Source organism: Cheilinus undulatus, linkage group 22, assembly GCF_018320785.1.
Source record: "Cheilinus undulatus linkage group 22, ASM1832078v1, whole genome shotgun sequence".
NCBI classification, from domain to species: domain Eukaryota; kingdom Metazoa; phylum Chordata; class Actinopteri; order Labriformes; family Labridae; genus Cheilinus; species Cheilinus undulatus.
Genome location: NC_054886.1, coordinates 26,280,876 through 26,306,984, shown reverse-complemented (window position 1 = coordinate 26,306,984; position 26,109 = coordinate 26,280,876). Strand labels below are relative to the sequence as shown.

General features: G+C 38.6%; 1 protein-coding gene across 1 annotated transcript in view; it reads left to right on the top strand.

Annotated features, from left to right (window-relative positions):
• Nucleotides 1–24,047: 24,047 nt before the first annotated feature.
• Nucleotides 24,048–26,109, top strand: part of LOC121504148 (astrocytic phosphoprotein PEA-15) — a 73,032-nt gene continuing 70,970 nt past the window's right edge. The window contains exon 1 of the mRNA XM_041778783.1: nucleotides 24,048–24,462. The gene's annotated coding sequence lies outside the window, so the exon portion shown is untranslated. The remainder of the gene's footprint in view (nucleotides 24,463–26,109) is intronic.

Sequence of the window (26,109 nt, the reverse complement as noted above, 5' to 3'; positions counted from 1 at the left end):
CAGGCACTGTAATATGGAGTTGTGACTGCCCCCACCCCCTCTTTTTTGCAGCTATAACAGCCTCCTCTCTTCTTGCAAGGCTTGCCGCAAGATTTTCAAGGGTTTCTGTGGGATTTGTGCCCAGTCATTCTGTAGAGTTTTTTTTTTTTTTATCAAATATCACATCCCCCTGTTTTATTCTCCTCCAAATTATCTGAATGTGCTCTAGCTGAGCAGATCTAAGGGTTAACAAGTTTAATAAGAGATTTGTTTGACTGGTAGTTTATCAGCTCTGACTAATCTGCAAGATCTGAACCCAGTCACAACCCTGCACAGTCACATTACCACCGCCCACCAGGACCGCCCTGGCCCTGGTGCACGTCTCTCTCTGTCCCACACCCACGGTCCGTATGCTGGCATAAATGTTACTAAGCGTCTCCACATGAAACAAACACTCTTTGGCTGTCTTGCACATGAACACTCACAGGCTGTGCTGTAATCACAGATAAGGGGCATGTTAACGCAGACTGAACAAGGCACATTGAAATGCACTCAAATATTAACACTTAAAACTCTCGTACAGCTCTTTTGGTAAAGTGGTGGGTCGACACTCACAGACCAGCCTCTCTGTACTGGTGTCCAAGCAACCAGTCAGGGCAGAGAAGAGTGAATATTCCCCCATACACAATGGCACACAAATGCAGATGGAAAGCCAGGACAGTTATACACATTGAATCTTTGGAGAGCAATTATTAACAGTTAAGGGCTTGACATTTCCAGAAGAATGGGGGAAAGTCTAAGTGCAACGGCTTCAGGTGAACCAAATGTTTCATGGTTCAGAAGTCCCAGTCTTTCAAGTAAGACACTTTGAGCTGTTGTCAGACTTTACCTGTCTTCCAGGAAAGCGTTCAGCTGTGAATAAAAAGCAGTTGGACTGTATGATTAATTCAATACTGCACTGTTGTGTCAAAAAGACTCGAGGCTTGAATTCGTCCCTGGGAAGCTCAAAAACTGGAGACAGTGAAAAATAGCATGCTGCAGGGTTAGAAGTGGCTTGATTTTATAAAACACTTGATATAAGGGCACTTTAATCAAGATGTGGCATGAGCATTGCAGTGCACTTTTCATCCTGGACGATGTCGTGAATGCTTGGGTGATCATATGTCCTTACTTGAGCTTGGCAAGATCCTGTTTTCAAGCTCTGTGTTCAGACAAATATTTATGAAACACAATAAGGTTCAGATTTTGGAGAGCGCTGGCCCTGATTTTAACCAGGTGAAACATAAAAACAACACAGAATGCTTGCAACACTGGTTTGTTCTGTCATTCAGTATCTCTCACGATGCTGTTGCTATTTCAACCAATAGAAATACATCATCACTGCACTGCAAGCTCAAGACTGATTTCAAAACAGGAGTCTGTTTTACCTCGGCTCCTCCACAGGTGGAGGTGCAAAGATCTAACGTTTCAATGAGAAAGATGCAATGTGCATCAAAACAAGCTAATACTTTTACTTTTCTGACTAGTCAAGGGATGGGTGGATGAGGGTAAAGGTCGAGGGATAGAGGGATGAGGGTAAGAGTCGTGGGATTGAGGGTCGAGGAATGAGGGTAAGGGTCAAAGGATGAGGGTAAGGGTCGCAGAATGGAGGAATGAGGGTAAAAGCCAAGGGATGAGGGATCAGGATAAGGGTCAGGGCTTTAAGGTTAAGGTCCAGGGATGGTGGTGGGGGATAAGGGATGAGGGATGGAGGGATGAGGGTAAGGGCCGAGGGATGCCAAGACAAGGGTAATGTTTGAGGAATGAGGGTTAGGGTCAAGGGATGGAGGGAGAAGTGTAAGGGTTGAAGAATAGAGAGATGACGGTAAGGGTTGAGGGATAGAGGGATAAGGGTAAGGGTCAAGGAATGAGGGCAAGGGTTGATGGATAAAGGGATTAGGGTAAGGACCGATAGATAAAAGGATGAGAGTAAGGGTCAAAGGATGAGGGTAAGGGTTGAGGGATAGAGGGATAAGGGTAAGGGTCAAGGAATGAGGGTAAGGGTTGATGGATAAAGGGATGAGAGTAAGGGTCAAGGGAAAGAGGGATGAGGGGAAAGGATGAATTAATGACAAACTGAGGGAATGGATGCAGTGATGATGTTTCTGATCCAAGTTAATAAACAATATCAGATGATAGTAACATGGAACAAGAACTACACTTTAACAAATTATTTATAATCCTGTTTTAAAATTAGTAACGTGAACGATGGCTGGCTTTAGCTCTGTTAGCTTTAGCTAAAGCTAAAATAGTTATGCTAGAAACATGGTTAAAATAACTGTGAAGCCAATGTAGCTACATCAGCTTTTGCTTTAGCAACATCAAGCTTACCATATGCACCTAAAGCCAGTGTAGCTTCATTAGCCTTAGCAGCATTAATCCTTCAAAACACAGCTAAAGCCAGTGTAGCTACATTAGCTTTAGCTTGAGCAACATTAAGTTTACCAAACATAGCTAAAGCTGATGTAGCTACATTAGCTACCTAGCTAGCATATCTAGGTTAGCTTTGAGAAATGTAGCATAAGTTAATGTAGCTAATTTGGCTTTGTTAGCTTTAGCCTTGGCTTCATTAGCTGCTTTAGAGTGTTTTCATGGAGGGGCTTTTCTCTGTAAGCAGACTGTTTACTGGGCTTAATTAAACGTTTTATAATACGGGTTTGGACTTAAAACTTTTGGTTTCCTAATTAGACCTTACCCTAATCCTGACCAGAAGTTTAACCTGATTTTATTTTGAAAGTTTTAGCGTGTATTCTTCTGATAGAGGCAGCATCTCACAGTAGCGACCTGAAAGAGTCTGAGATCTGCAGCCAGACTGTCTTGATTTCACCAGTAGAGGGCGCTACAGTCAGAAAATCAACACAAAGTCAACTTATTCATATTTTGACTTAGCTGCCGTGGAGAATAGTTGTATTGTGAATGTGGTATCATAATCAATATATTATTAGTGGAATGTATTGTTGCATCCCTACTAATATTCCCATTTATGTTGCTGCTTTGTAATGACAAAATTTTTCTATCCTTATCTAACTTTCAGTTTGTATTTTCAGTTTTGGTTTCTAATTATTTCAAATCAATATCCAAAACAAACACTGACACCGTTGCTGAGATATGGAACTAAAAATCATGTTTACTCTCGCCTTGGTTTTTTGTGTGGAAACTGGTTACCGAGTGTTTCTGCTGGCTGTCTCCTGCCAACATTTTCAACAGTCACACGCTGTGCACTTGGATTTCTACCACTATATTTATTCTCACCCAGAATGCACTGGAGAGAGTCCCCTTGTCACACATCACCAGGATTGGCCCACAGGGGGAGGGCATTTGCATCAAGCATGAATATTTGGATGAAGACATTTTGTGCAGAGAAAAGGCTCACCTTATCAGGACCACTTAGGGGTCTTAACTGCTTGTTCCATGAATATTTGAGGACATCTGATCCGGAAGCAGAGGTTAATTCCCAGCTCATGTGCTATGCTAATGCCAGCACTGCCTGTCAAGAAGTGTCAATATGAGCAGACTCTTTGTCAGTTGGCTGATGACTACAGGATGGGACGTTGCCTAGAAACCAAAAACCTGACAGACTGACTGATCAAGCTTGAGACCCTGCAGTTGGTGTGTGGAGGATGAGTGTACTCGCTTCTGTAGCGTGTTTGGTTTAGTGTTTGTGTGGACAGTGTAAATCGATGATACAAGCATGTGGCGGAGGACAGAGAGTGAAAATGCAAATGTCTGAGGCAGGGTCAGCGAGTCTGACCAGTTTACAGTCGGGGTGCCAGCAATCAGGAGACTGGAGCAGATGGTCACGGTCAGAGAGCCAGAGTGTGTCTTTGACTTCCCTTTAGATATGTTTCGGTCCCTGGTGACATTCGGCTTGAGGATGATGGCAAAAGGAGCTAAAGACATGGCCTGGCATCATCCCAACAAAAGAGAAGAAACATTTCTAGTTGGAGCCACTCAGTTGACTTTCTGTTTGTAAGGGGAAGTATCAAAACCAAAGGACCATATGTCTTTGCATGCTGAATCCAATGAGAGTAAGAGTGGGAGATACAATAAGATATTTCAAGATATGACACAATACGATGCAACATAAAACAAGATGGTACAATTACCTATGATATGAAACAAAACAATACAATATTGGATACTATAAGGTCTTACCATTTCTTATCATGAGCTTCATGATAAGATATGATAAGTCACAATACGATATAATATGATGCTCAATACAACAATTTAAGGCATATTATTGGATACAATAGTGTTTGAAAGGGAATGATACGATACATTTGTGGTACGATAACACAATATGAATAATAAGATAAGCTATATGATACAATACAGTACAATACAATATGATAATTTAAGGTATGGTTGCATAGGATATGGTGCGACACAAAACAGAACAATATGATTTCGAAAGGCAAGATGCTCTACATTTAGGTTCTGATAACAAACAATATTATTATGTATAATGCCATACGATAAGATACGATGTATGACACAACACAATACAATATGATAGAATGCCATGCCATACGATATGATAATTCAGTGTATGGTTGCATAAGATATACAATACAAACAAAATGGTATGATAGGATACATTTATGGTATGATAACATACGATACAAATATGGATGATACCATAAAATATGATAGAATACAACACAGTATGATGTGATACAGTATAATAAGATGCAGGGTGAAACAATAAGACACTATCAAATACAACAGTATAGAAAACAATATGTTAGGGTACAAGAGCATAAGATAGAGACAATATGACACAAAATGGTAGGGTACAATACAGTTAGAGATTTTATTCATTTAGAGTAAGATAAACAGTAAGATTATGTATGATACCATATGCTAAAATACAATATGCGATAATATTATACAATAAGATACAATATGATATGATACAATGTTATACAATATAAAAACAATTAATTATGGAACAATAAGTAACAATTTGATTATGTATAATACCATACAATATGATAGATATTGATGATATAAAGATGATATAATACAATACAATATGGTACGATACAATGCATTACAATACAAAACTGTAAACATAGGATTTAATCCTGATGATACAATATAATAAGATGCAATATGAAACAGTACAGCATGGCACGATATGATACAATAAGAAGGTACAATGCAGTACAATATGAAATGATAAATTAGGGGATAATAACATATGATTGGATTATTTCTGATACCATATGATAAGATACAATATGATTTGATAAGAGGCACTACAAAACAAAACAATGATTTATGGTACAATAACAAACAGTTGGATGATGTGTGATACCATACAGTAGGATGCAAAATGAAACAATAGAACAAGACGCAATACAATAAGATATGATACAATATGATAAGATGCAATACCATACAAAAGGATACATTTTGGAACAATAACATACAATTTAATTATGTATGAAACAATAAGATAAGATACAATATGATATAAGACAATATGATATGATACAGAATGACTAGATGCAATACAATAGGAAACAATCATCCATTGTACCATAACAAACGATGTGAATATCTATTACATCACACAAAATAATATGATATGATATGGTATGATAAAATACAATATGATTAGATATGATACAATAATTTCAGGTATTATTCTATACAGTAGTTTCTGAAATATCAAATATGATACAATATGATACATTTGTGCTACAATTACATAAGAATATTTATTGTATGATATAATACATGAAATGATTAAATGATACAATTCAACATGATACAACTATTGTGCAATACGATACAACTATTGGATAAGATGCAATAAAATACGATGATTTACAATGCATTTACGGCATGATAAAACAATGTGTTTACTGTACGATACCATATGATAAGATACGACACATAACAACATGATGCAATACAATACACAACAACGACTTATGGTATAATAGCATACAATAAAATTATGTATGATACAATACAATAGGACATGATATATACAAAAGGACTCAGTCATGGTATGATATATGAAAAAATATATACATATATATGATTTTATACATATATATATCGTACAATACTATCAGATACATTTATGATACAACTACATAGGATACAATCACATATACCATATGATAGGATGCAATATCGCACACTATGATATGATACAATACAATATTATACGACATGGGATGGTATAATGAATGACAAAAATTACAATACAACATGACAGAGTGTAATAAGGCAGAATATGACAGGATATGATACAACACCATAGGACTGGGAATAATACTATACGACACCATGCGATGTGATACAGTAGGACACAGTTCCATGCAGAAAGGTTTATGGGCCCCATGTTCATCGTGTTCTTGTGAACGCTATATCTCCAGTATTATAGGAGATTCTTCAAATTTTGCACAAATTCCACTCTAATTCAAAGATGGAGGTAATGGGCCAGAGCTCTTGGTCACTGGGCCTCATGTTCTCCTCTTGCTTGTAAATGAGATATCTCAAATGCAATGTGAGGGATTTTCCTCAGACTTTGCACAGACATTCATTATGACTCAAGCATGAGCTGGATGGATTTTGAAGTGAAAGAAAGTCAATGCCAGGGGGTCTTATTTTCATCCACTCTTTATAATGGTTCTTTGTGTCACACAGACACAGAATCCACAGATTTTCTTCTTAACTCACCACTGTTCTTGTATACCTGGTTGAGGCATATAACCAGGTGGTACTTCTAGTTTATACTCATATTTTAGCATCATTCTTTTATCTCACTCACTTTGACTTAGTCATTTTATGATTTTTGGTACTCTAGCAAAGCCCACTCTCGCTCCTAGATTAACAATAATCTTCCTCATTACCTCTCAAATTAACATTGATACTCTTTTCCTTTTACAAATCCTCTAAATCCATGAGCAGCCTGCTGAGCCAACCCCACTGAAACATCCATGAGCTTATCAAAGTAATAAAAACACTTTCAAGCCTTTCTGGTCCTTTAAAACCATAATATATCCAACAACATTTCACCCTTTTACCTCAGCACACCGGCACAAAAAGGAGCATCCACTTTGTGTCCTGATTAATGACCTGTAATCAATACCTCTGCAGTTTTTTGAGCAACACCTAATGTGACAACCCTTTTAGGCGGCAGACGCAAACTGCAAGCATGCCCTGGCTAAAAGGCCTTGTGGGAATGGGCTAATAAAGAAACTGCTGGAAGTAGAGACCAGGTATTGTGGATGTCTAACCTCGACAGCAGAGAAACAGCAGAAATATTTTAAAAAGTCTGAATCCAATGCTTGTTTTTGTGACTATGATGGCATATTTGACACATCTCACATCTGGTGTGTAATAAAAGAAGACAGAGACAGAATGAAGTGTCAATTAAGTAGCAATAGAAACAAAAGAGTGATCCATATTTGTCATCAAAAACATGCCATGTGTAGTAATTTTATGTGTCATGAGCCCCATGTTTCCATGGTCCAAAAATAAAGGTCCTTTAGTTTAATCAGTCATTACTCATCGCAGCACTAGAAGACGTCACAGGGATACAATTAGCAAACGTGCTGAATAGTCACGACAGTCTGACACATTTTGACGAGGCCGGAGTATTTAAAGAGAGGGCAAACAAAGCTCTGAATGACTCAGGTCATCCTGAGGAGAAGTGGATCCTGACTCGTGACTATCATTTTAAAAGCTGTTGTTTTCATGTGAAAATGAACTTGTGTTGTCAAGCTTAATCAGATGTATGTGAGATGACAAAGCAGGAGAGGTAAATTCTAGTTTTCACAGACATAAATAAATTCTAGTTTTCACAGACATAAAACCATTATTCTCTTAGTTTATGTTTCCTATCAGCCTTCTTCTGTTGTTTATATTGTAATTTGAAAATGTGAAGCTTCGAAACTATGTCTACTTAAGATTAATAAAGAAGGCACCTTGTCAAGCTATGTATACTTGGAGGGTACACAAGCAGACACATTGCCAAACTACTTCTATTTTAAGAACACTTCATAGGACACAGTGTCACAATATCTCTGCTTGAAAATCACTAAAGTGGGCATGTTGTCTCTACTCGGAGGGCACTCAGGGAAATTTGTCAATCAACATCTACTGGTAGGGCATCATCATTGGCAGGCACTTAAGAGGGCACTGCATCCAACTACATCTACTTGGATGGCACTGAAAGGGCACTTTGTCAAAATATGTCTAATTGGATGGCACTAAAGTGGGCAAACCATCAAACTATGTCTACTTGGAGGGCACTAAAGTGGGCAAACCATCAAACTATGTCTACTTGGAGGGCACTAAAGAGAGGACTTCATCAAACTTTGTGGACTTAAAGGGCACTAAAAAGGGTGCTTTGTCAAACTATATTTACTTGGAGGACTTTAAAAAGCGAACACTGCCAAACTTTGTGGACTTAAAGGGCACTAAAGAGGGCGCTTTCTTGAACGATGTCTATCAGGAGGGTGATAAAGAGGATGCTTTATCAAACTGTGTCTACTTAGAGGGCACTCGAGAGGGCACTTTGTCAAACTGTGTCTGGAGGGCATAAAAAGGGGGCACTATATCAAACTTTGTCTATTTGGAGGGCACTAAAGAGGGGACTGTGAACAAGTTTTTTTTTGTTACACTTCTGTAAATGGCACCAGAGAGGACTTCAGAGGGCCTTTATCAGGTTTGTCCACTATAGGGCATTTAAGAGGCTGTTCTCTTTCACTAGGGCACAGTTAGAGCAAAGACAGTGGTGACACAACAAAATTTCTTTTATTATTTGAAGATTTCCAATATACGTGTAAATTTGAGTTTTCTTGTGGCCTCATAAGAACTCTGATCTGTTGACATGCATGTTTTTGATGTTGACTTTGGTTGAATATTGATATAATTAACAATTCAACTACTATCATAGACAGATGACAGATTAATCAGTAAAGTCTACCAGTAGTGTTTACTGCTGTCTGTAACCTGTAATGTCTATTTAATGAGTCAAAAACACCTGGTTTCACTGCTTCTTAGGAGTGTTGCTGTGTTCCCTGACCTCAGCTGCTTATGTATGGTTTATAGCGTAATTAAAACAGACTTGATTGATGGTTTACTTTAAGCAAAAACAGTGAAGCTGCAATAAACTCTAATTATCCTTCGATTGAAGGGCACTGCTCTGTTTACATGAAGAGCTCTGAGTTTAAAAGGCAGCCACCTGTTGACTGGAAATTGCTAAAAGTAATTACAACAGTTTAAAAGGCCATAATAATGGCTGTTTTATGAGTCCTTGAAGCAATAATAATACTCTTATTTTTAATACTTAATCATGGTACAGCACTGTGCTCTCACTGGTGCAAAGGTTTAACAAGTGAGGGCAGGGTGATGTCTCTGTTATCAAGCAGCTGCTTTGTGTGGTTTGTCATTACCGCTCTCAGCTGTCTGTCTGCCTGTTATAATGGGGTCTGATGCCCTGAGCTGCCCGCTTTCACCGAGTGCAGTCGGTGATTAGAGCTCGTCCTTTAATTCCTGCTGCAGAGTCAGTGTCATCATGGCGAAGGGAGAGGGTGAAAGAGAGGGTATAAGACTAAAGGAAGGGAGGATGCTGAACAAGGATTAGATAGAAACCAAGTGAGGACTGTCCAAGTGTGACTGTAAGAGGGTGAAAGTGTCCATAAGAGGAGATTTTAAAAAGCAGTGAGGGATGACTGCAGGAAGGTGTTATGACAGAATGATGAATGACCACAGACACCCACTGGTGGGAGAGCAAAGAGTAAGACGATGCAGTGGGAAAGATTCAGCTTTCTGCTGTAAAACAAAATGAGTATCAAAGCCCTGCTATTAAAATCATATTAACAAAACACCATGGTTACTTTTACTAACTTTTGTATATTTTCCTTGTGAAATAGTTTCCTTGTGTGAAACAATTTCACAGTCTGCTTAGCGATCGAAGAGGCTTATTTTCAGCAGCTGCAGATGATAATTGTGATTGATTGAGCTGTTTGGGGGGGTGGATTTCAAATAGCAGGTTCTAATGATCTTTACCCAATGAACAACATCAAATATCACCACTGCAAAAAACAAGACTTTGGAGAGCAGCGGTGTCCAACCTTGTTTTACTCTGGAGGCACATACAGAAAAATACAAGGATGAGGCCACATTAACTCATTGAGTGCCATTGACGTATATATACGTCAAAGTGTTCACGCTCCCTGTGAGTAATTTTGGGGCTTCTGGGATACGTAGTCGGAACATGGAAGAGACGGTAGATCAAAGCCACTGAGATCAGAGCACGAATGGAGACACTGGGATGGAGGTAGTCTAAACTAATCTAAGTTCTAAAATATTCAGTATCGGCAAAAAATGCCCCCCAAAAAACTGAGGGAGTCAAGTGGCCAGTTTCGCCAGCGAACACTGGAAGAAACATTAAACCTCTGCGTGAGAAATTGGTTACTCTGAAACCTACAGTGAATCCAGGGATCAGCGCGTTCATTCATCCTGCCTCAGCTGGCCAAGAGGCTAAAGAATGCCGCAAGGTCTCCCCCCCCGTGCGTCGGCGAGAAAAGGCATCCACTGGCCAGCTTGAGGCATACAGTGACGACATTTCACAGATGGACTTTTCCAACCCAGACTCTGAGGAATGGCTGCCAAGTGAGTGGAGCGGATCTTGTTCTCCGTCCCAGAGCGATGGAGGTAAGTTAACGTTAGAAGCCCACTGATTATTCAGCCAAATTTATCTAATGAAACCATCACTCATGCTCCTGTGATTTCAGACTTGAGAGAAGAGCAATCCCCTTGAAGTTCTGCAACACCGTATGTTGTCAGAAAAAGAGGTAAGAACAAACAAATTTCTATATCATAGGTTATATATATATAATATATATAACATATTATATATTATATTACTTCTATAATTTACAGGCAGTGCAAGGGGGCACGCAAGCAGGAGAGGACGCGGGTGTATCGGGGGTCCCGTGGCAGCTGTCCAGTTGTATTATGCTGTATTTTGTATTTATTTTTAATTATTTTACAATAAATAACATTTGTAATACAATTTTCAGATGTCTTTTATGTCATTGAAGGCAAAATTATAACATTCAAATCACTGTTTGCTTGACAGACTCTTTCACAAAAATGCATTTTTTTCAGCTTTCTACAGAAAAGTGGTCTTTTTGGTGAAACTAGCCTCTATTCAACTTCAAATAAATCAAGAAAGGAACAGGGTGCAAACAAACGTTTTTTTTTTTGTTTTGTTTTGTTTTTTTTGCTCAATGTAATCGAGAGTTTCTTCTTTCATTTGAGCTATTTGGTGTTTTTAGAGTCATAGTACAAAATATTCTGTGGATCTTGAAAGATGACTCAAAATGGACAAAAACACTGACATGAGCCACTTTCCATTTATAAAAGGGCTGGCACTCAATGAGTTAATAAAGCCCACCTTTAGTGCACTAAAGGGATATTTCAGAATCAGCTGTATTGGCCAAGTATGCTACTCTAAAGGGAATTGGACTCTGGTTTGCACAGTGTGCAATGATAGTATGGTTGCAAGACATGCAGATGGTGCAAGAATGCTGACTAGACATGGTGAGGAGTATGAAATATGTAAGGATGTGTGCGGATTTACATGAGTTCCATAAGATGATTTAAGATAGCTAATTAGTGCACATGTTACACAAATGGTGGCTGGCTTAAGCTCCATTATCTTTGGCCACAGCTAACATAGCTTCATTGGCCACGTAGTTAATATTACCACATAAACCAGTGTAGCTAGGTAAGCTTAAGCTAAAGCTAATGTAACTAAAGCAAACCACCATTTGCATCACTACTTCTAAAATGGGAAACAAAGCATTATGTAATATTGCTTATGTCGAGTCATTTGCTTTATCTTCAGCTGCATTAGTTATGTAGCGACATTAACTGTGTAGCTCTTGTGGCTAACATTGCTTTGTTAGCTTAAGAATTCACTGTGTAGTGTATGCAGCTTTGTAAGCTTTAGGTTTAGCTATGTAACCTTTACAGCTTATATAGCTAACATAGCTTTGTCACATTTGTAACCATTGCAACATGATTAGCTAATAAAGCTTTGTAAGCTTTGGCTTTAGCTATGAAGCAATGCAGCTTAACTAGCTGACATAGCTGTGTTAGCTTTAGCATTAGCTACATAACCAATGCAGTTTAAGAAGCAAACGTGGCTTTGTAGCTTTAGAATTAGCTGTATTACCTATGCAGCTGAAGTAGATCACATAGTTTTAGCTTAAGATTTATCTATGTATCAACGCAGCTTAAGTAGCTTATGTAGCTTTGTTAGCTTTTAATTTAGCTATGTAACCAAAGGGGCATGAGTAGCTATCATAGCTTTGTAAGTTATAAATTTAGTTATTTAACCTATGCAGCTTAGGTAGCTGAAGTAGCTTTGTTAGCTTTAGATTTAGCTATGTAACCAAAGCAGCTTAAGAGGCTAACTGGCTTTGTTAGCTTTAGATTTAGCTATGTCACCTAAATGGCTTAAGTAGTTAACATAGCTTTGTAAGCTATAATTTAGCTCTGTAACCTATGCAGCTTAAGTAGCTAACATAGCTTTGTTAGCTTTAGATTTAGTTATGTAGCATTGCAGCTTGAGTAGCTAACATTAATTTGTTAGCTTTAGATTTAGCTATGTAACCTATGCACTTGAGTAGTGGAGATAGGTTTTGCTAGCTTTAGCTTTAGCTATGCAACCAAGTGGGCTTGAGTAGCTTAGATAGCTTTGTAAGCTTTAGATTTAGTTACGTAAACTATGCAGCTTAAGGAGCTAATGTAAATTTGGTAGCTTTAGATTTAGCTGCATTAGCTAGGTATCTACATTATCTTTGTAGCTGATGTAGCTTTGTTAGCTTTAGCTAGCGTTTAAACATCCTTCTGTTCTGAAAGAGTCAGCGTCTTACAGTAGCAGCCAGCCTGTTTTGCATGAATCAAAAGCTAGCTTAATGTAACCAGAATTTGCTAAATAGCTTTCTTACTTGATGGAAGAAGCAAGCCACATTATGTTACAGAGGAGGACAAAGCAGTGAATTCACATCAACGCTGCCTTCTGGATGAAGTTTTAATGAAAAGTTGTCGTAATTTTGCTAATAAAGACGTACATGTGTGATTCATTTTGAGCAGAACAAACGCTTTTGAGACATTTGAACTCAAATAATTGCAGTGATTTCTGTGTTACTTGGTTTTTGAGTAATGTGATCATGAAAGACTAGGTTATTTAAAATCCACAAGGCCACAGTATGAGCTCCTTTTATACCATACAGTTGAAGTGCAGCAAAATCTCATTTTCTGTTAGTTCAAGGCCACATTACCATCATTTTCTAACTTGTCTGTCACATTCTTAAATGTTAAAGGTCATATGTATCTAAAGGTTCATTTATTTTGTATAATACATCTACCGGAGTAACATCAGAAACAGCAGAATAAGACTGGAACTTTTCAAACATTGCTGTGAGGTCAAAAGGTGAAGCTAAAATAAGAAGACATTCAGCTGAAGCATGAATGAAGCTTTTAATCAATAGAAAAACAGGCGAATAACAGAGGTAGAGAAAGTTAAGAGAAGCAGAAGAAGAGATTTAAATGAAAAGAGTGCAGTGACTCTGCATTTTCTTTGTTTTTTTGCACTGACTCATCCCTTTCAATGAGCACATTCACGCAGACTGAAACAACCGTCCCTCTCTCCATCTCTCTCTCCCTGTTTATCTCCGTTCTGTCCTTCCTCCACCCGTTTGTCTTACTTTACTCTTTTCATTATATCTCTCGTTTCTCCAACTCCCTCCCTCCTTCCTTCCTTCCTTTCTTTTTGCTGCGGCTGGATCCTCTGAGCTGTTTGTGTTTGGGACAACTTCCTCCCTGTCGTTTTTTTCTCCCCCACTTCAATAAAACGAGCTGGTCTTGTGATGGGAAACAAGAACTTCCCTATTTCAGTCTGCTCCAGGGAAAACACAAACACACACAACACAAACAGCCATGCATATACTTTACATATCCTACTTGTACGATGTAACAGATTCATGCAAATATACTGTTTTAAAATAAGACAAAACTCAGCTGTGTTTGAGTGTGGGAGTTGGAACAAAGAGACCAAATAAGAAAAATAGAATAAAGAAAAGAACTAGAGAAAGTAAGAGACAAGAAAAGTTTGATATTGTACTTTTTTGCATCATATCACCTCATATTATGTAATTGTATCCTATCATATCCTGTCCTATTGTATCATATGACATCATATCTTATGGTATCATGATGTAATGCAGTGGCTCTCAAATGGTGTGGCAGGGCACACTGGTGTTAAGAGACATGCATGCACTTCTGCTGTTATTCATTTGTGGCTGTTCTGAAAAGGAGAAGCTGGGGTGGAGGAGGGTTATAAAAGTGGCTTGGAGAGGGAGCAGCAAAGCATAGCCAGGTTAGAGCAGTTTAATTATGGCAGCAGGAGTGCAGTTAGCCAATAGTGTGCTTAAAAGCCAATCATCTGTCTGTCAGCTGGTGAGGGCTTGCGTGAGATCAGCTGATCTCAATTATATAGCAGTACTTGACTCATGGCCTGCCTGAACTAATGCTTTAAGCTCGATTTACTGGAACATATTTTAAATAGGAAATTATGTATAGATATGGATTTGGTGTGCCTCCAGATTTTGGCTTGATTTTTGGTGTACCTTGGTTGAAAACCACTGATGTAATATAACATAATATAATATAATATAACCTATGCTGTTATGTCATATCATAATGTTTCGTAACATTATATAGCATAACGTATCTTGTTGTATCCTATGGCCTTGTACCATATTCATATGTGGCTGTTTTGGAGAAGGGTTGTAAAAAGTGGCTTGGAGAGGGAGCAGCAAGGCATAGCCAGGTTAGGGCAATTTAAATATGGCAGCATGAGTGTGATTAGCCAATAGCGTGCTTGAAAGCAAATCAGCTGGTTGTCAGCTGATGAGGGCTTGCATGAGATCAGCTGATCTCAATACAGTCGATTTTTCTGTAGCATGTTTTTGATAGGCAATTTTTTATAGATATTGATTTGGTGTGCTTGAAATTTTGGCTTGATTTTAGGTGTGCCTTGGGAGAAAAAAAGGTTGCAAAGCACTGACATAATGTTACATAACATATCCTTATGTTGTTATATAATATAATGTTATGTAACGTAACATAGCTCAACATAAGGTAATGTGATGTATGGCATTGTACTGTGTTGAAACCTAAAATATTGTATTTTACCATTTTTGTAACGTATCTAATAATGTAAAGCAGTTTTACTCAACTCTACTCAACCAAAGAGCAAAATTGTTGAAAAATACCTTTGCAAGAGCCACAATCTAAGTGGTGAAAAGTGGCAAAAACAGCTTGAGATAGCAATAACAATAAGTTAAAGGTGGCACAAATGTTCAAAAAGCAACAAAATGGGTGAAAATGGGCAAAAATGGGGGAGGAAAGGGTGGAAAAAGGGTCAGAAAGTAGCAAAAATGGGTGAGAAGTGAGTTACAAGTAGCAAAAAATGGTCCAAAAGTGGAAAAACGTGTAAAAAGGTAGTTTAAATAGGTGAAAAGTGGTGGAAAAAAGGTGAAAAGGGGCAAAAATTGGATAAAATTGGCAAAAAGAAGTGGCTAAAACGGGCAAAACTAGGACGAAAGTGGTATTTAATAACAAAAGGTAGCCTAAGTGGGTGAAACTGGGGAGAAAAAATTGTGAAAAAGGGGTAAAAATGGGATAAAAGTGGTAAAAAAAAAATGGGTAAAAAGTTGCAAAAAAGTGGCAAAAATTGGCAAAAAAGTAGGGAAAACGTGGTATTCATTGGCAAAACGTTGCTTGGATGGATGAAAAGTGGCAAAAAATGGTGAAAAAGGGCAAAAAAAGTTTCTCTTTTTAAGTTTTCTGGGGGAATAACATTTGAAATTAAGACATAAAAGAGCCACAGATAATAACAAAAGAGCCACATGTGGCTCCAGAGCCACACATTGGATCACTTATATAAAGTATTGCATCATATCATCTTGTATTGTATAGCATTGTTTTGTATTGCATTTTCTTTGTATCCTATTGCTTTGTTTTTTTTATATCATTGTATTGTATCATATCATACTGTATCATATCCCATCATATCCTGTCCTACTGTGTCATACAACATTGTAAGTTATGATATTGTATCCTATTATACTCTCATTTTATTTCATACCACATGGTTTTGTAACATATCATGATGTAACGCAATGTAACATGACATAACGCAGTTAATCTTGTTGTAGTCTTAGTCTTGTTGTCGTTTATAGGTCGTTTCCACAGAGCGGACCGGTTCAGTTCGGTACGGCATGGCACGCAATTTTCAGCAGATGAATTTTAGGACTGTTACTTTTAATTTATACATTACCCCTTGATGGTGTCATCAACTGCATCTATACTGATGACAGTCAGCTCAGGCTTAGAGAGAGAAATAGACCCCCAAACTACACAGAACAGGACTTAACTCTGGCAAAGACGCACGAAACCTTGGGGTAATCTTTGATTTTAACTCTTCCGACTTGTGTGCGGGTCTCACAAAAACAGCATTTTGTCAGTTTAAAACATTGCCAAAGTAAGGCCACTTTTCTCCCAGAGCCAAACTATTTCATAACTAACAGGCTAGACTGCTGTAATTCTCTCCTTTCTGATCTACTAAATAAAAAATATAAATGTCAACTTCAGCTTATTCAAAGTTCTTACTGAGGACCAAAGACAACGAAGGTTTTTGGGTTGAGTTTTTACCAATATACTCATCATCTTTGAGGTTTAAAAGGGTTAAAGAAAGAACAAAAAAGTGTGAATATAGATATTTTTTTCCCAGTCATGTAAGAACCGAGCACATTGTGAGTTTCTTATAGAACCACTAATGGATGAATGTTTCCCACTGTGAACTGTAAGGCCTCCATTACAATTTCAGACTTCCTATAGCTCAAGCTCCACGTGAAAGCTTTTTCTACTAAAAATAATAAATGACATTAGCTGTATTTTGCAAAGTGCTGCAGATAAAAAGAACTGTAATAACTTACTCTGTATTGATTTTTTTTTTTTTTTATTCTGGTGGAGGAGTTGAAGTTGGTGAGCGTGTGTCAGTCTTCCATAAATCCCAGCATGCTAATCAACATATGGCCTCCCAGGCAGCAACAGATCATCAACTGACTCATACATCACCCACTGAGAGCTATTTGAAACAGGACTTGAAAAAACAGGTTGTTTATTTTCTCTTTTGATTCTTCTGGAAAGAATGGCTGCTCTGTGAGTGTTAATTATAAGCTTTTTTAAAAATTTTTAATCATAAAGATATCAACCATTTATAAAATTAGAAATAAGAATCATGTGTACCGTGCTGTGAAAAGTTTTTTTTCTTTTCCCCTTGATAAATTAAAACATGCTTCAAAAACTGCATTTTGTATTGACTCAGGTAATCCTGTCAGTATGCAGTTTCAGTCTTTGACATTCACTGATTTTACTGTGCTGTTATGCTGATTACAAACAATGAATGAACATCCAGAGGGTTATATTGTGCCAGTACAAAAGGTCTGTTTGCTTTTAGAGGGTCTAGAGATATAAAAACAAATCTGAGAGTATTTATATGCTGTGAATATGTCTTTGAGTGTTGCTGTGTAATTACTGTGTGTTAAAAAGGCTGAATTTATCCTCCACAGGTCACAGGCTCAAAGCAAGTCTGATTGCTGCATATTCACTGACTTGTGATTTTTAGACCAAAAACTTGAAGACATTTTCTGATGAAGAATGGAGCACATTTTGAAAGACTCAAGGCCGGCAGATGCAGCGTCAAAAGAGGCTCTGTCAAAAAAAAAGTGCTACGATGGATTCAATTCAAAAATATCTTTCACTGCACATCCAAGATATTTTTTTTCTTTTCTTATGAAGATTATTTTGGGTCTTTTGCTTTTACTTTCAAAGGACAGCTGAAGAAAGACAGGAAATGTGGGGCTAGAGAGTGGGGGAAAGACGTGCTTACACAATGAATTTGCACGCATAATAAGCTAATCTTACTACTGTCCATCTCTGTGTCTGTCTTGATTTGCACTCCACACCGTTGCTCCAACTGTCCTTGATATTTTTCAGGAGACTTCTTGGGTCGACTAGTTTGAAACTGGTGCAACAAAAACATCATAAATGTGTACAGATTTTCTATAAAATCCAAAATTGCTGTCATCATCCCCATTACATCACTTCCACGGTAAAACATCTCTGCCATGATGGCAAAGAGCAGACAGAGTTTTAAACACAAACTCTAAATGATGGAAACTTCACAGGACTCATGAGTCTGGTTGTTCTTTATAACTGAGAGAGAAAGTGACAGCGCTGGAGAACAACTGAACTTTGTTGAAACACGCCCATAAGGAAATGTATTATAAGCCTGGATGTGACGATACCCCTACTCCATGATCTCTGATTAAAGTTGTCTCTCTTAACAGCCCTTCTCCATACTCATATCAAACAAGATAACACAGTAGATATGTCACAAAATGGTGTTAGAACTCACGGTTTACTTGATGTTATTTGTTGGCTGTAGTTGGCGGTGCTGCGTTAGCATGTTTGAATTTGTGTCTGACTCTGTGCAGCTGAATGGTGTGATGCTTTGTTAAAACTCCACAATAAAGTGCATGCTCTAAAACTTTGCAAATAAGTCAAAAAGCACATGCTTAATGGCTCCCTTTTTATGTTGTAGGCCAATCAAAAAATACAAATCAAATACACACCGGCATGTGGAGACGCTGAGCCATTATGCAGTTATTGTGGGGAAAAAAAACACCCCTTTCCATGCAATTAGCCGTATTGCATTACGCATCTAATGATGAGGATGTAAAAGCACGGCGTAAATAGAGTAAAGATTAGTCTACTGTTTGTTAGAGTTGATGCAAGTGTGGTGCTACTTTTGTGGCACACGAACTTTCCAGAGATCAGGAAACAATTCCACCTCTGTATAACTTTGAAATAAATGGTGTGTCAAATACTACTTTGACATTGCTATTGTGAAGCCATAACCAGCAGTTAGCAGCGATGATGTGAGTGTTGAGAGGAAACTTTGTCAGGGTGGTGCTTAAATAAACACACTAATATTACCATTCCTTTCATTAAACCAACTGTCTGTTATTCTGAGTTCTTCGGTTATTAATAACTCAGTAGCATACACTGTCTAAACTGCAACACAGCCGCCCATCAATAGTAGCCACTTAAGCTCCATTTGATTGCTACCAAATTTTTGCTACAATGCTCTGGGACCTAAATGGAAACAATGCTGGACAGTAGCATTGATAGCATCTCATAAGAACAGCATGATTTTATACTTTTCATCTTAAATATAGGGACAAAGTTGTCGGTAGGCTGTGTCAGGCTGTGTTCACATACCCGATGTGTTGTTTAACGGCATCCAGCTCTAACCTGCAAAGAGGATTGAATGCTAGCTGTGCTAGCACTGCTAACGTTAGCCATATTCTGTAAACCAGCTTTGATTACCCACTGGCGCTGTGCTCCTGTCAATTTTCAGTGTTTTCTTAACTTTGACTATTGCAAGAATGATTGGTAGCTAACCAGATTTGACGTTATTTGCATGGGAACATCATTGTTGCTCACCATAGCGGTATGTGAAACCAGATGAAGTCATCCACCCCTTCACGCTCATTCTGAGCCTTTTCATTTAGAGGACTGCTTTTGTCAAACACACCTGTGAACCATCAGGCTTAAGTTACACAGTGAAGAGGCAGCTGTGCTTTTCACACCAGCATGAGCATTTTGAAAAACTATTGTTGAGGAATTCATAGAGGAGATTGTCCTTGGGGGAAAAAGCTACAAAAATGTTAAGAAATCAAGCAAACATGGCAGATATATAGATGCTTAAAGAGTTGATGGCTTTAAATAGATAGACCTAGATGTTGCTCAAACAAATCAGTAATGATTGTTACTTTTTAACATTATAAGTCACTGAATAACAGAGATTATATCTTTTGGAACAGCGTTGAAAAGTTTCGGTGTATCAAACATTTTGTCATCCTAACACTACCACGAACAAGTTATCAAAATTATCAGTGAAAGTTTTATTTTGTGACATGCTAATGGTTTAACCTTATTTTTGTCCATTAATAAAGTCTGAAATGAGCTTCAACAGAGCTGTTTTAAACCAAATTTCTGTGTCAAATTGGAAAATCATTCCTCAACACAAAATTATGGAATATCCCACTGTCTACAATCCATAACATCATGAAAAGATTCAGAGAATCTGGAGAAATGTTTGTGCAAGGGACAAGGCTGAAAGTCATGCTTGTGATTTACTGGAAATCACTGCATGGACTCAAGAACACTTCCAGAAATTACTGTCTATCAACACAGTTTGTTATGCCATCCTGGCAGGACAAAACCTTGTAGCTTCAAAAATCACCACTTTTTAGGGAATGACAATAATGCTGTATTTTTCAATTAATCTAAAACTGCATGGTCACAGTCAGCATCTTTTTGACACTTTTGGTAGCTTTAATATTTGTTGAAACCAACTGACAGATGTAAAGGCTGACCAATAGCACTGGAGATACGAGGTTTTGGGCCAATGTTAGCAAAATGCAAGTTTAAGTTGTATCATGCAAAGAAGAAGCCATATGAGAATACAGAAATGCTGCCATCCTCTATGAGCCAAAGCTAATTTAAAATGGCCTAATGCAAAATGGAAAACTGTTCTGTGGTCATATGAACCAAGATTTGAAATTCTTTTTGGAAACAATGGATGCTGTGTTTTGCTGACCAAAGAGGAGAGGGACCGTCCAGCCTGTTATCCTGGCATAGTTCAAAAGCCTGAATCTCTGGTGGTATGGGGTTGCATTAGTGCCTATGGCGTGGGCTGCTTGCACGTCTGAAAAGGCACTATCAATGCTGAAAAAAGGAGAGGTTTTAGAGCAACATAAGCTCCCATCCAGACAAGGTCTCTCTCAGAAAAGGTAAACCACATACCACATCCATCACAACAGCATGGCTTCACAGTCAAAGAGTCTGGGAGCTGAACTGGCCTCCAGACTTTTCACCAACAGAAAACATTTAGTGCAGCCAACAGCAAAAAATCTGGCCAAGAAGACCCAGGACTGTTGAGCAGCTAGAATCCTACTCTAGACATGAATGGGACAACATTCCTCTCCCAAAACTCCAGCAACTGGTCTCCTCACCTCCCAGGCATTTATAGACTACTGTTAAAAGATGACGGGATGCTACACAATGGTTAACATGGCCCTGTCCCAACTTTTTTGAGATGTATTGACACCATTGTTTCTATTCTATTGTAATTAAAATATGAGTTTATGAGATTTGACAATTATTGCATTCTTTTCATTTCAATTTTTTCCTTTATTTTACTAGCAGAAATCTTTATCTGTTATAGGAAGCTCTTTTGCGCTCTATTTTCAATGACTTCAGTTTTGTTTTCTCTTTTATCACTGTTTCTGCTCTGAAGTGCAGTTTTTCACCAGACAAAGAGGGAACTGATGGATAACTTAACTTTCTTTGAGGGATCAAAAGCCCTGAGCACAACACCCATTAGCTCTCTGTCACTTTTAAAAGAAAGCATCCAGGGATGGAGGGTGAGGATGGGGGTACGGGGGTGATAGGGGTGGGGGTGGGGTTGGTGGGACTCTATGTTTTGGATCGAGTTGTGATGGAGAGAGAAAAGAAACAGGAGGAGGGATTTGTGGACCGGATAGCGCGGTGACATCAGCTTTGAAAAATGTGTGTGTGCAAGGGTATGTGTGAGTCTGAGTGTGTGTCTGGGAAAAATGTGGACTCTGGACAGAGTTGGAAAGTAAGAGCTCTCACTCTGTTCTGTTTTTAGAGGACCAAGAGCAACAAGGTTGAAAAATAAACATTTGTGGTAATTCATTTATTTAGAAACGTGCATTATAGTGGTGAAGATTCCCTATTGTGTGTTTTGACAAGAAAAATAGCAAAAAGAGTTAAAGTCTGTAAAAATTTTACCATTCTTGGCCCTTTTCAATCCTGGGCTCATGGCCCAGTTTGCAAACCATTCACTGGAAAGGATATATTGATTCTCATTTGAACAAACTCTACTGTCATTATACTCAGCCCTGTTCATTTAGGAGCTCAGGGTCCTTTCAGACCACTTAAACAAACAAAACTTGGCCAATTTGACAGCATGCCTTCCATATAAATGCTTTTTAGGTTTCGCCTTGTGGATATAAAGTGTGTATCCATGCCTTTGAATCCCTTATGGAGGCTAATCTAGCAAGCCTAGAACTAAGGTGTCTTTCTGGGGTCTCTACAAATTAAATCCATACCTGGAACTCCATTATTGAAAGTCTTTTTATCCTTTTTTTAATCCATTTTCTAATGTACTGCTAGCGGCTAATGCTATCTGCCATACTGTCTTGTTTGTATTTAACAGTGACTGGGCTGTCACAACCAATGGCAGGCTGTTTTGTTGTCAGGTCATACTTTGTCAAACTAGATGATTTACTGTTTCTTTCAAGGTAAACTATCTAAAGACACATGAAAGATTGATAGATAGGTAGATAAATAGAAGCTAGCTGGCTAGTTACCCAGCAGGTAGCCAGTATACATAGGCAGCCTGGAAGGAAAACGCTATCTATGTCTAGCTGCCTTACAGTTATCCACACCAACAGTCTGCTTGGCAGGTAGCTAGTATAAGCAGCTGGAAAGATATTAACATGTCCTTACTATGTCTTTAGCTGCCTTGAAGTCAGCTAGGCTCTATAGTGTTACCAAGCAGGTAGCTAACACTTAACTTATGGTTAATATAGAAGCTAGCATAGTTGTCTAGGAAAGCAACAAGCTTGGTCTCTCTATACGATGCTGACTGGTAATTGGATGAGAGGTTGAGCTCATGCCTTGACCTGATTGGAAGGCAGTTGGAGGGCGGTTTTTAGGCAGCTGCTGCCTTCCAGGCGAAGTTGAGGGCACCTAACACCATGGTGTAATTTATTTTTGTCAAATGACATGAAACTGTGTGGCCCCATTTTTGCATCATCGTGATGGTATGTCATGTAGTGATGGGAAATCTGTCTCTTTTCAGTGATCCGGCTCATTTGGCTCGGCTCAGCAAAAAGAGTCTGCTCTTTTGGCTCCCAAATAGCTCTGCATTCAGGCACCAGTTTGGCTTCATTTGACCTTCCAATTTTAGCAATGTTATAACATATGACTGATATTTGGGCTGGTATTTTATTCCAACTGTGCTCAATCTTTAAAATTGATGAAAATATAATATATATACTTTTTTAAAATCTACAGATGAAATCTGCTCACTGGCTGGGATGTATGCCACACCTGACACAAAGCATTAGTGTTACACCATCAAACACAAGTCCTTTTACGTGGTGTACCTGCGGCAGAGGATAAAAGATCGTCCCTACTAATCATTTAAATAACACACAGACACACACAATCTATATAAAAATAATAATAATGCTTATACTAATATAAAATGGCTCTCACACAGGAACTGGCCCTTTTGTTCAATTCAAAGAGCTGGCTCTTTGAATTGACTCGTTCATGAACGACCCATCACTACTGTCACGGTTTTCTGCCGCTGAACTGTAAATGTCCCCAGATTTCTGAAGTGAAAACTTAGTCTAACTGAACTTCATATCAGACTGCTAAATCTTTCTGTCAGTCACAATGTGGTAAAACTAGTTAAATCAAGGAAAATGTCTGTTAGCTAGGCAAGGTAGCAGCATGCTTGCTAAGCTAGCATACTGCCATAAGACCAGATATGTGCTGCAAAGTTTTCAACAACATACATACATTGCTAGAATTTTGCTGGCCTAAACATAAAAGAGGAGACAAGGCGTTCAAACAAGTATGTGGTACACCGCTTAAGTTTGTAAAAAATTAGGTTGTCAACGTCATTGTGATGTATTGTGAGAGTGAGCTGTTGTTGCAAATAGACGATCTTCGGATGTATCAGACAGCGTGCTTAACCGTGACCGAGAGAGAGAGAGAGAGAAAGACGGAGAGGGAGAGCGAGGAAAAGGCGTTTCCACGTTTCAGCAGCCGGTGACAGAGCAGCAGCGGACAGCAACGACGCACACGGACCGAGCAACGGGATCACGACACCTCCTTTACCCTGCCTTTCTCCTTTATTCTCTGCGAACGCTGACTGACAGCTCCTCTAAACCGTACCCCCTCCAGGGCAGCGTCGCTGGGAACACTAAAAACCAACCGTTGAACGACTTGACACCGCACGAGGGAACCGAACCCGGCGAGACCAACGGAGTGGACTTTTTTTTTTTTACATCTTCCCCTGCAGAGCGTTTCTACTCTCTTAAACCGACATTACATTCCCCACAGAGCTGTTTTTCTGTGACATCCAGAGGAGATTATCTTCCCGCTGACTCTCCTGCATCTCTCCCTGTCTGTAGCTGACTCATATTTGCTGCGCTCAGGGTGAGTACATCTCTCTTTTTACGCTCTTTTCTCACAAACAGCTGCTTTTCTTTCCTTTATTAGACCAGAGAGGGCTGTATTTCTTCAAGACTGAATTCTCCAGGGTGTAGCTCATTTATGGGACCGTGCTGTGAGTGAGTCAGCCTCCTCCATTCATAGATATGGATCATTTCTCTCCTCACATACCGTTACATGATGGCAGTGTGTGAAAGACTCGCCTACTTCACTGTATGTCTGTATAATACAGTTTCCCGCCTTGTTTTTGCTCTAAAACGCACACATTTTGAAAAAAAAAATGGTGCGTTTAAGCCCCGTATGACTTTGTTAATTGTAGTTTAAATGTTTTCTTCACAATTTTTTGACTCTCTTTTTGTTTATCAGCAAAGTATCTGACACAGAGAGCGTACAAATAAAACAGTAGCTTGATTTTAAAGGCATTAAAACATATAGCTAAGGCTATTTTGTGTCTATAAATAAGTGTTATGAAGTAGTAAATCACACCAAACATGCATTGCCTTGTTTATTTGACAGAACTCACTCATAAAATTGACGTTAAATGGTTAAGTGGGGGAATTTCCCATCCTCAAGAGAGCATTTAACACACCATTGATTAAACTAATTGGATTTGCTTTGGTGTCCCTGAAGGCATCAACTGTCCTTTTCATTTCTTCCCACATCCTCCTACAGACACTTCATTTGGCGATACTGCTATACCCTATGCTCTCTTTTTCAATATAACTTTATTTATGTCACATATGCTCCCCTGATGAAGCCTGTGATGCATTCACTGGTCCATGTCTGTATTTGAAAAGACAGTTGCAGTGCTTTTGGGCCACATTATGTGGAGTGCTTCACTGGCACAGTGTTCAGGGAGAGGAAAGAGGAGATTAGAAACTGGCAGTGACCACCTGTGACTGACCCGGATGGCTGTGGATGTTTGTGTGAGGATGTGTGTGGACGGATGGGGAAGGGGTGTGTCTTTTATGAATGGATGGATCTGCTCGGCCAGAATTTGTGTGCAGGGAGGGGTGGGTGTGACGAATACTTCTCTCCCCAGTATCCTTAGTGTAATTCAGGCCTTTACTGCTGTTTTTGTTTCATTCAAAAAAGATATAAAAGGACAACAACATGCAAAGAAAGTTTTAAATTCAACTATTTTTTTAAGTAATCGACATTTAGGTGGTAAACATTACCATATATTTCCAAATGAAGCATAGAAAAGCCATTATGCGTTTGCTTTCAATGATTTTGAGAAGGAGTGTTCAAACTTTTTCAACAGAGTGACAGAAAAATATCTGGATGAAGTGGCCATTTTGGAATTTTTCAACCTAAGTGTGCAAATGCAAGTAAAACTGATCCAATGTTGATTACAAGTGAAGCAAATGACCACAGGTCTTATTGTTATTTTCCACCATAATCCTTAGTCTTCATTTATCACTGCATTATAAATAGAGTTATCCTTATTATTTTCATTATTAACATAATAAATAACAATAAAAGAAAGCCAGCGAAAGTTCTTTCTTGTCAAAATGTTTGTTTACAGAATTGGCACAGCAGCTCCACCTAGTGTCAGAAATATTTAGTGCAGTACAGTCAAGCACAAATGGATGCTCGAAGTCTGGGTCGGGGCCCAAAGGAGAGTTGCAG